We start from the raw sequence: 11,900 nt of genomic DNA, 5'->3' as shown, positions 1-11,900 counted from the left end.
TTTTTCGAATGCAAAATTTGTAATTTTTATGATGTTAAATTAAATATTTGCGAATCTTGTATATAAATCTTGAATCTATGATTGACCTAATGTATATGTTTAACAATTTTAAGGCCTAATCTTGTTAATTATACAATCTAATTTGTAATTATAATTAATTCGTTGAATTTCAAATAATTTAGAATTTGTTTTGAATTTCATAATTAATTGATAATTTAATTAGGATCCTATGATTAAAAACCACCATAAATTTTGTTAAAATTGAAAAGTTTTAAACATTTTATGACCTAGACTTTAATCCCTAAAAAATACATGTAATTGGAAATTAATTTGAATAATAAATTTTCGATTTTCTCCTAAATTTAGTGAAATTAATATGGATTATTAATTTGTCGTTAAATTTAAAAATAAAAGTTATTAATTTTTATAAATCGGTCACCAATCTTGCACGCACGAAGCAATGGAAGCTAAGTGTTACCCTTAAGGGGTGTTGCATAGTGCGGCATGCGACGACGAGCAAGGGAGCTCGTCGCCCATGCGGTACGAAGCAATGAGCAAGCACGAGCATGCGCGCGGGCACGTGCCTGTGCGGTGTGTGATGTGCGGGTTGTAATCCCCCGTAATTTTATAAATTTTATTAATAAATTTTAAAATATAGTTAATTGTATTTGAATAGAATTTACGAATTTTGGAAATAAATAATATAATTAACGTATATTTATTTATTACATTTTAATATTTTCAACGATTTACGAAATTGAAAATGATTTTAGAATTTTAAGTTAAAACGAATTCGAATTACGAAATTCCGTTCGATTGAAATTAGGAAGCAATCCTAACCATTTTGGATTCAACAAACTAAATCTTAATCCTAGCCCAAGTAGTAAAGCCCAAGTTAAATAAACTACCAAGTAAACCCATAACCCTCTCCTTGTTTTTACTTCACGTAAAACTCAAATCCCAAACCCTCCTTATTCCTCCTCCTTCACGTGAAACCAACCTCCTCCCTCTCCTCCTTGCAGCCCCCTCTCCGCCTGCGTCAACCACCATCAACAGCCGCCGCCGCGACCACCCTTCCACCTGCACGCCGCCGTCGGTAACTCTCCTCTCCCCTCTGTTTCTTCTTCGATCTCCCTTTCCGTTTATCACTCCTCCTCTCCCCTTAATTGTGGCTTTCGTTTTTCGCACAACCACCACCGAGGACCACCAGCATTCGTCACTACGCCCAGCCACGCACCACCGTGTGCGGCTCTGCCACCAGCCGTCCTCCGTCGGTACCTCTTCCTCTTCCCTTTCGTTTTCTTTTGTTCCCTTTCGTTCCCCTTTCCCTTGTTGTTTATTCATCCTCCTCACTCGTGTTATGTTGTTGCGGCAGCCACCACCGCGCGCACCACCGCCCCATTGCCGCGCGCACCACCGCCCCATTGACGCCGCGCCGCCGCGCCGCTGAACCACCTCCGGCCAGCCTTCTTTCCTTCTCTCTTTTGGTTATTTCTTAAAACCTAAGTAATTAAATGTTTTAATTATATTTTATCAATTTAATTTATGTTTTGATTGAATAAATTTATGATTTTTATGATTTAATTACTAATTTTTAGATTATATGTTGTCGAAATTAATTTAATTATTTTCAGATTTGTTAATTACGTTTAAATTAGGGTTTTAATGAAGTTTTATTAACTTAATTCATGTTTCGTGAATATAAATTATAAGTTTTTATGATTAAGTTAGATTTTCAGATTATACATTATGCTTAATTGATAATTTAATTTTCAGATTACATAGTTGAATTGAAATAAGGAATTTAATTATTAAAGCATGGATTTTTAAGGTTTTAATGTTCTAAAATCATAATAGAATGATTATACATTATTAAAGCTATTATTTTTATGATCTTAAGAATGTTAATTATGTTTTGGAATAGTTTGAAATTAGTTATGTTTCTGAAAATTTAAAGTACGATGTTTGCAAAGAGTTTTCAACGAATTTCAATCACTAATTTAATAATTATGATGATAGGAAATCAAAGGTTTAAGTTTTGATATTGGGAAATGTTCTAAATATGTTTAGGATGCATTTAGAATGCTTTGTTATGGTTTCCAATGATTAGGAATTGATTTAGGTACGTTTCTTGATTGTTTTAGGCGGAGAATTCTTTGTGGGCGACTTTTGAAAGTGTTAAAGTGGCCTATCAGTTTGTTTACACAAGGTACGTACATACCTGCGTGCTTGGAATGTGTGCTAATTGTTGAAATCATGTTGATATTATTGTTGAACTTGGTGATGTTGATATTATAGACAAACTTGGTTATATGGAATGTGCATGTTTAATACTGTTGGACAAACTTATTGAACTTATTTTGCACTATAGGAACTGTAACATGTTAGTATGGATGTTTGATACAAACATGTTGGTTGGGAACACTAGATTATTCTATATGATTGGGTTGGATCAATTGGTTGTTGTTCCCTTTCTATCTTTTCACTACTTTATAAGGGCGGAGGACCTTGTTTAGTAAGTTGAAACTCTATGCCCATATACAGGGTTGCTCATGGTTAAAGGAAAGGTTGGTTAAGTTGGAATGAGTCTTGATTGATGCTTTTATGATCACTCACTTAATTCCAAGATAAAAACAGTTGTGAACAAATGTGAATTGTCTGTCTTATGTAATGGTTGAGTCATAACGGAATCTCAATTTGTAAATCATGTAAAGTGAAACTGAATAGCAATAGCTTTAGACTGTGCACGTCTGAAGTGACGGACAAACAGGAGTTGGGGTTCATGGTGGTAGCCCATGGCCTTTTCTGGGACCGGATTGATCACCGTGTCCTATTTTTATTTAAACGTTCCTCGATATCGCAGGTCACTGAGGTTACGGAGTCGCGCCCGTACCTCGTCTTCCTTAGTGAAGACTTCTGGATGGTCAACTCGGTCCATTGTCTATTTCAACTAAAATAATATTATGGTTATTAAGCCTAGCTTAGTCTAGTCAAGTATAATCGTCAATTTATTATGTTTTGTCTGTCCTTCCTTATATTTATTAGTATCATGTTAGGGTTGTTGGTTTGATAGTATCATGCTAGGATTGTTGTTGTTTTAGTATGTAGTACTCAGCTTTGCTGATTACGTGCTTTGTTTGTGTGTGTTGATCATGGCTATGCCTTATTGATCCTGTGATGACCCATCTTTGGTGAGCAGTCTCTAAGGATCAATAAGCGTTGCCCATCTACAGGTTTGAAGATGATGCATCATTGGGATCGGTATTAGAGAGCTTGTAGTTCTATTCGTTTAATTAAGTGATTTAATTTGTTAACTTGGATTTGAAATTTGTCGTACTATTCGTATTTCCTTAATTCAGTTAATTGTTTTGGACCTAATGTGTAATAGATTATTTATGAACCTAAAAGTTAGTTTTATGTTTTCCGCTGCAAAATTCTGAATAAGCCGTAACGTTTTCACACGGGCGATAATACTTTGATAATTCCCTACAGTTATATTTAAAAAGAGGTTATTTTAGAAAATGGGAATTGTTGGGGTGTTACAAAGTGGTATCAGAGCTAAGGTTTTATTTTAATAAATTTTAGGCGCCTAACTATCTAGTTACTTAAAATAAATTTCTTAAAAATCGAGCTTCTACGGATTATAGTGTTAAAAAAATTGGTACTTTTTTTTGGGGGGCCGATTTCCTTTTATCCTGTTTGAAAGTATATAATATTTCTTATTTAAGTTCGAAATCAAATTATTATTAAAGTTAAAGTGATACTTTCGACATTTCTATTTTTCTTATTATTTATTATTCAAAAAAAACAAAAAAAACAAAAAAAAACAAAAAAAAGTACATTTTTTTTTTAGTTGGTTTAAAAGTTAGAATTCGTTAGTTAGGAAATATAAAATCTTTTTCGAATTAATAACTTTATTTTCGAATTTATTCGCTACGCATTTACTTAATTCATTTTACTTTATTTATTTTATATTTTTATTTATGTTATTATTCTATGTTATAATTTTCTTATATTATCGTTCTTTTACTTCGTCATTTAAATTATTTCAATGATTTACTTTATTTATTTTATATTTTTATTTATGTTATTATTCTATGTTATAATTTTCTTATATTATCGTTCTTTTACTTCGTCATTTAAATTATTTCAATGATTTAGTTTATGAGAGATGGGTAGTATAAGAAGGGCATATAAGATAGAATTATATGTGCATTAGTAGCTAGTCAACGCTAGCATTAGAAATTGATTGTTATGTACGTGCGTGTGCTAATTGTTTAAGTGTTACATTTACATGTGCATAAAGAATTGTTTGATTCCACCAAACTTATTGATTACTGAACCTTGTTTATGTTTTGGCTGGAAAATCGTTAGTGAGACCTTGAATTGTTTATTTCAGGAATAAAATGTTTCTTTCCAAGTATACCAATATAGGATCCTTCGAGAAACTTGATATAGAAACCCCAGATATTTATGTGAAGAAAATTGTGTTTGGATGTGAATATTATGCTAAGGTTCAAGGGCAACCTATCTTAATGAGAAAGGATATCATAGCAGCCACTATCATTAATTGCTTACCTAACAAATTTCCATACCTAGAACTCAAGGAAAAGTTTAAAGACATGCATTCTGATGATGGAACACCAAAGTTGATTAAGTATGAGACTAGGGATGGTAGGTAGAGATATGACGTAGAGATCCTGACCACCATTATTGAGGCGGCAGAAAGTGGGTTTAGAGACGGTAAAATCGTAGGGAGTCATGTTGGAGATGCAGTTACAGAAGAACCTATGGGAGTAAGTGTAAATAATGACCTAGAGGAAAATGATGTAGCTGTGGAGAATGAGAATGTAGATGTTGAGGCAGGGAATCCTAACCCAGCGACCCATGAGCCAACCATTGAGATTTCTAGTGATTCAGATGAAGAGCTCGAAAGTGAACAGGAGATGGCAAGTGAGCCTAATCAAGATGAAGACATGGAAGAAGATGCAAACCCTGAGGAAGACCCCGATGAAGACCCTGAAGAAGAGTTCGATGATCTTGAGATCTAAAGTCACTCCTAAAGCTTTCAGGAGCGATGGATAGGCAAGAGGCCACAAATATTTTGAAGTCATAAATAGTTAATTAGCTCTTTCATGTTTTAAAGAATAAGTAGCAAGCAAAGCTACAACTGTTTAAGGTTTAAGTTTATTGAAGTTTGAGATGTTCTTTATTATTTTCAAGGATGTAATAAACCTCTATGGAGTTAGCAATAAAAGTTAAAGTTTTCAAGGAATTGTTCTTTATTCTATTTTGAGGATTCCATAATACCCCAACCTCTAGGTAGTACGTCATGGATTAATTTTTCTATTGGTTGCATACTCAGTGTGAATTGTGGATCAATTTAATTGCCACAATAATATTAAATGATTTGAGTACATAAAGGAAGTGAGGGCCAATCTAGACCCTCATGACCAATATGATTCAAAATGTTATGCCTTATGTGCAGTGTGTGAATGTCTTTCGTGAATTATAGAGGATGATTATTTTTCAATGATTATTGCATCTTGTGGACGATCGTTGCACCTTCGTAAACGATTGTCGTGCCTTCGTAAATGATGTGTATTAATGTGAACAGTGTTGGTTGAGGCGATCTTTATGGTCAATTCAAGTATTAAATTGTATGGGATAACGTATAGGTGATGTTTCAAACCTAAAGTAGAGTATTCTAATTGCAGGTCACGTTCTAGAATGGCCAACAACAATGATCTAGCCGTGGCTATTCGCCTTTTGGCGGAAAAGCTGACTCAGGAAAGAACTGAGCGCCCCAAATCTGCAGGGGAAATGTTTGAAAGACTTTCTAGGGTTAAACCACCATACTTCAAGGGACAATCAGACCTTACCTTCTTAGAAAATTGGATTAGGGAGTTTGAGAAACAGTTTGAGGCTGTGAGTTGCCCTATGAGTATGAGAGTAGGTCAAGCTGTCCTTTACCTAAAAGATGAAGCCGATCTGTGGTGGAGAGAGAATGAAACTAGGCTAAGTACTGCCGAGAGATTTAATTGGGACTCATTTGTTGTTGCATTGAGGGAAAAGTTTTATCCTCCTTTTATTACAAAACGAAAAGCGCAGGAATTCATAAACCTTGGGATGGGGAGTATGACCATCGCTGAATATTATAGCAAATTTATAGCGTTGTCGAAGTTTACACCTGAGGTTGTAGCCATAGAGGAGATAAAGGCTCAGATGTTTGAGCAAGGGTTGACCGATGAGATCCAGTTGGAATTAGGTGGAGAAACCTTTATACCTTTAGAGAATGCGTATGAGAGAACCGCCCATATTCATGGTTTGCAGTCTAGAAGGGACAAGAAAAATGTTATTGGGGAGAAAAGAAAAGAGTTTGATGCTGGGAAAAACCGAGGGAATTTCAAGAAGAATAGAAACGTGAATAGGAATGAGAGTGGAAATGGAAATTTTCAGGGAAGAAGCAATCAGGGGCACCACAACAATTCGAACCAATCTAAGAGAGTGCATCATTGCAAGATGTGCAGTAGCAATCACCCTGGTAAGAACTGCAACGGAGAATTAGTGACCTGCAACTATTGTCAGAAAAGGGGACATAGGGAGTATGAGTGCTTCACTAAGCACAGAAAGGAACAAAATAGTAATAAAGCTGGAAACCAAGTGAGGTTTAACCAGTCTGGAGGTCAAAATTCAAAGCCTGGAGGGGCACAAAACAATCAAGAGAACTATAATAAGCCTGCAAATGATAACAACAACCCGAATAAGGCTCCAGGAAAGTTGTACATGATGAATCAGAATGAGGATGAACGATCTTCCGATATAGATTCTGGTACTTTTCTATTAACTCCGCGCAAGTTAAGCATTATTTAATTCGTGGTGACTTGTTCTTTTGTTTCGTCATCTGTTGTGAAAAGTCTAAAGTTAGTAGTTTTAATGAAATGGGAATTTTGAAAAGAGAATTCGTCGAAAGAGAATTTTGGTTAGCTATTCCCTGAGGTGAGTTACGAGGGCGTAACTCGTTTTCTTTAAGGGGGTAGAATGCGATAGAAATTCGCGCTTTTTACCTATTTTTATGGTATTTTTATGCATTTTATGCTTATTTTTAGCAACCTTTACAAGTTGATGCAAAGCAAATAGATTCTCCGCATAAGAAAAGGTGTTCATGAGTAACACAAACAGCTTTGAGTTGGCAAAATAGTGCACTTAGGTGGCACAAATACTTCTCTAGTAAGAATAAGTTAAAAGCTTTTGGGGAAAGTGTGGGAAATTTCTTGTCAAGTTTCGGGACGAAACTTCTTTTAAGAGGGGTAGATTGTAATCCCCCGTAATTTTATAAATTTTATTAATAAATTTTAAAATATAGTTAATTGTATTTGAATAGAATTTACGAATTTTGGAAATAAATAATATAATTAACGTATATTTATTTATTACATTTTAATATTTTCAACGATTTACGAAATTGAAAATGATTTTAGAATTTTAAGTTAAAACGAATTCGAATTACGAAATTCCGTTCGATTGAAATTAGGAAGCAATCCTAACCATTTTGGATTCAACAAACTAAATCTTAATCCTAGCCCAAGTAGTAAAGCCCAAGTTAAATAAACTACCAAGTAAACCCATAACCCTCTCCTTGTTTTTACTTCACGTAAAACTCAAATCCCAAACCCTCCTTATTCCTCCTCCTTCACGTGAAACCAACCTCCTCCCTCTCCTCCTTGCAGCCCCCTCTCCGCCTGCGTCAACCACCATCAACAGCCGCCGCCGCGACCACCCTTCCACCTGCACGCCGCCGTCGGTAACTCTCCTCTCCCCTCTGTTTCTTCTTCGATCTCCCTTTCCGTTTATCACTCCTCCTCTCCCCTTAATTGTGGCTTTCGTTTTTCGCACAACCACCACCGAGGACCACCAGCATTCGTCACTACGCCCAGCCACGCACCACCGTGTGCGGCTCTGCCACCAGCCGTCCTCCGTCGGTACCTCTTCCTCTTCCCTTTCGTTTTCTTTTGTTCCCTTTCGTTCCCCTTTCCCTTGTTGTTTATTCATCCTCCTCACTCGTGTTATGTTGTTGCGGCAGCCACCACCGCGCGCACCACCGCCCCATTGCCGCGCGCACCACCGCCCCATTGACGCCGCGCCGCCGCGCCGCTGAACCACCTCCGGCCAGCCTTCTTTCCTTCTCTCTTTTGGTTATTTCTTAAAACCTAAGTAATTAAATGTTTTAATTATATTTTATCAATTTAATTTATGTTTTGATTGAATAAATTTATGATTTTTATGATTTAATTACTAATTTTTAGATTATATGTTGTCGAAATTAATTTAATTATTTTCAGATTTGTTAATTACGTTTAAATTAGGGTTTTAATGAAGTTTTATTAACTTAATTCATGTTTCGTGAATATAAATTATAAGTTTTTATGATTAAGTTAGATTTTCAGATTATACATTATGCTTAATTGATAATTTAATTTTCAGATTACATAGTTGAATTGAAATAAGGAATTTAATTATTAAAGCATGGATTTTTAAGGTTTTAATGTTCTAAAATCATAATAGAATGATTATACATTATTAAAGCTATTATTTTTATGATCTTAAGAATGTTAATTATGTTTTGGAATAGTTTGAAATTAGTTATGTTTCTGAAAATTTAAAGTACGATGTTTGCAAAGAGTTTTCAACGAATTTCAATCACTAATTTAATAATTATGATGATAGGAAATCAAAGGTTTAAGTTTTGATATTGGGAAATGTTCTAAATATGTTTAGGATGCATTTAGAATGCTTTGTTATGGTTTCCAATGATTAGGAATTGATTTAGGTACGTTTCTTGATTGTTTTAGGCGGAGAATTCTTTGTGGGCGACTTTTGAAAGTGTTAAAGTGGCCTATCAGTTTGTTTACACAAGGTACGTACATACCTGCGTGCTTGGAATGTGTGCTAATTGTTGAAATCATGTTGATATTATTGTTGAACTTGGTGATGTTGATATTATAGACAAACTTGGTTATATGGAATGTGCATGTTTAATACTGTTGGACAAACTTATTGAACTTATTTTGCACTATAGGAACTGTAACATGTTAGTATGGATGTTTGATACAAACATGTTGGTTGGGAACACTAGATTATTCTATATGATTGGGTTGGATCAATTGGTTGTTGTTCCCTTTCTATCTTTTCACTACTTTATAAGGGCGGAGGACCTTGTTTAGTAAGTTGAAACTCTATGCCCATATACAGGGTTGCTCATGGTTAAAGGAAAGGTTGGTTAAGTTGGAATGAGTCTTGATTGATGCTTTTATGATCACTCACTTAATTCCAAGATAAAAACAGTTGTGAACAAATGTGAATTGTCTGTCTTATGTAATGGTTGAGTCATAACGGAATCTCAATTTGTAAATCATGTAAAGTGAAACTGAATAGCAATAGCTTTAGACTGTGCACGTCTGAAGTGACGGACAAACAGGAGTTGGGGTTCATGGTGGTAGCCCATGGCCTTTTCTGGGACCGGATTGATCACCGTGTCCTATTTTTATTTAAACGTTCCTCGATATCGCAGGTCACTGAGGTTACGGAGTCGCGCCCGTACCTCGTCTTCCTTAGTGAAGACTTCTGGATGGTCAACTCGGTCCATTGTCTATTTCAACTAAAATAATATTATGGTTATTAAGCCTAGCTTAGTCTAGTCAAGTATAATCGTCAATTTATTATGTTTTGTCTGTCCTTCCTTATATTTATTAGTATCATGTTAGGGTTGTTGGTTTGATAGTATCATGCTAGGATTGTTGTTGTTTTAGTATGTAGTACTCAGCTTTGCTGATTACGTGCTTTGTTTGTGTGTGTTGATCATGGCTATGCCTTATTGATCCTGTGATGACCCATCTTTGGTGAGCAGTCTCTAAGGATCAATAAGCGTTGCCCATCTACAGGTTTGAAGATGATGCATCATTGGGATCGGTATTAGAGAGCTTGTAGTTCTATTCGTTTAATTAAGTGATTTAATTTGTTAACTTGGATTTGAAATTTGTCGTACTATTCGTATTTCCTTAATTCAGTTAATTGTTTTGGACCTAATGTGTAATAGATTATTTATGAACCTAAAAGTTAGTTTTATGTTTTCCGCTGCAAAATTCTGAATAAGCCGTAACGTTTTCACACGGGCGATAATACTTTGATAATTCCCTACAGTTATATTTAAAAAGAGGTTATTTTAGAAAATGGGAATTGTTGGGGTGTTACACGGGTGATCGACAAGGCGACAATGCATCGTAGCGCAAGGCAAGAGGCGAGGCAGCAGCACAACGAGCAAGGGAGCTCGCGTGCCGCTGCGCCAAGCCCCCTGCCCAGCGCGCAACAGCAAGCACATAATTTGGGCGCTGCGGCATGGCTGCTTGGGCGAGGCTTGGGCTTCGGCTTACGGCCTTGCCTTGGTACTTTGGGCCGTTTTGTTTTTGTTTCGGTTGAAAAACGATTTTAATTAAATTTAATTTCGTAATTTAATTTTTTCTCGGAATTTAATTTTGATTAATTTAATTATTATAAATTATTTTATACTAATTTTTTTAAAAAAATTAAAACCTCGATAAAATTTAATTATTTAATTTTAATCAACTGAAAATAAAATTAAGGGATTTAAATATTATTTTATATGAGCTTTAATTTTAATTAAATTTGTAAGTTTCCGGTTGGACTAGGAAATACAATTTTATGTTTAAAATTTGTAAAGCATGTAAATTCTTGGTTTTAGTGGGAGCTTTTAGTCATTAAACTCTTGATTAGGTTTACATTCCTTTAAGGTTAAAATAACTCGATTAGAACTAATAAGGTTGAATAATTTGTAGATTGTTGGAACCTTTGATTAGTTGCTGCAAATGTTTATGTGATGCATGATTTTTTCTACTAACTTGCTATGTGGGCCATTCATTGATAAATGAATGGATGAATGGTATATTGTAAATGTATTGTTTTGCAGGTTATGGAAAGTGACTAGTATGACCCAAATAGGATAGAAAATATGGTCTGCGTACCATTTATTTGAATGTAAAATTGTTCTAATGCACCAAAGTTTATATTTTAAATATGGTCTGCGTACCATCAAATAGTTGTAATTAGTTTTAATTATAGCACATCCTATTTGAAGAAAATGGCGCCTCCCATGGTGAAATTCAAGACGGAGTTTCCAATCCATTTTCAAAGACGGAGTTTGAAGTTGAAGCTTCAAGATGAAGTCGGGCCATACTAGATCACATTTAAATCTTATGCATGCTTTAAGTTATTTATTGCTTTAAATATGTCTTAATTATGCATGAGATTAAGGCTTGATTATGTTGCATGATTAAGGATTTTAGTTCACTTAAAATCTAACCAACATAGTAAGAGCCGTAAGTTCCAAACTTTAAAAATTGAGTTAAAAGGTGCCATGCCAGAATAACACTTACTTGGATAACCTTTACATCCATCTAAGTAATAGTTTTCCGCCATAGCGAGGTGTTACTTGTTGATTCTAAAGGGGTAAGGTACACAAATAAATGTGAGTACATGTTAGTTTTGGTGAAACTCAACGATATAAGTAAGGAGTCATTTTATGTCGTGGCAAATGAGATAGGTTTACCTAATAAGTTCTTAGACGTACCTATCAACCAAGAGTAGTTTCTAGACTATTAGCAAAGGATTTGCTTACCTAAAATATTTTAGAATTGAGTCTAAATACATAATGTGCTTAATTCTTCAATGATTTAAGGATCTTGGATTCATTTTATTCACACCTGTCGGAACACAAAACTCGAATAAAATGCTTAATAAATGTTGAATTATGCATGAATGCTAGAATTTAAGTTTATTAAGAGAAACTATGAATGGTTATTTACTTGTTTGTTATTTTCAATTGT

General features: G+C 34.8%; 2 long non-coding RNA genes across 2 annotated transcripts; both read left to right on the top strand.

Moving 5' to 3' along the window:
• Window positions 1–622: 622 nt before the first annotated feature.
• LOC130460999 (uncharacterized) lies at window positions 623–3,400 on the top strand. The gene is made up of 4 exons (XR_008921279.1): window positions 623–1,274; window positions 1,376–1,487; window positions 2,145–2,209; window positions 3,200–3,400. It is a non-coding gene; the product is annotated as an uncharacterized lncRNA (long non-coding RNA).
• A 3,930-nt stretch (window positions 3,401–7,330) lies between these two features.
• Window positions 7,331–10,108, top strand: LOC130461001 (uncharacterized). Its single transcript, XR_008921281.1, has 4 exons — window positions 7,331–7,982; window positions 8,084–8,195; window positions 8,853–8,917; window positions 9,908–10,108. It is a non-coding gene; the product is annotated as an uncharacterized lncRNA (long non-coding RNA).
• The last annotated feature ends 1,792 nt before the right edge of the window (window positions 10,109–11,900 follow it).

The sequence above is a fragment of the Spinacia oleracea genome, chromosome 5 (genome assembly GCF_020520425.1).
Source record: "Spinacia oleracea cultivar Varoflay chromosome 5, BTI_SOV_V1, whole genome shotgun sequence".
Taxonomy (NCBI): domain Eukaryota; kingdom Viridiplantae; phylum Streptophyta; class Magnoliopsida; order Caryophyllales; family Amaranthaceae; genus Spinacia; species Spinacia oleracea.
Note: the sequence above shows the minus strand (reverse complement) of the source record. Positions and strands in the feature narration are given on the sequence as shown.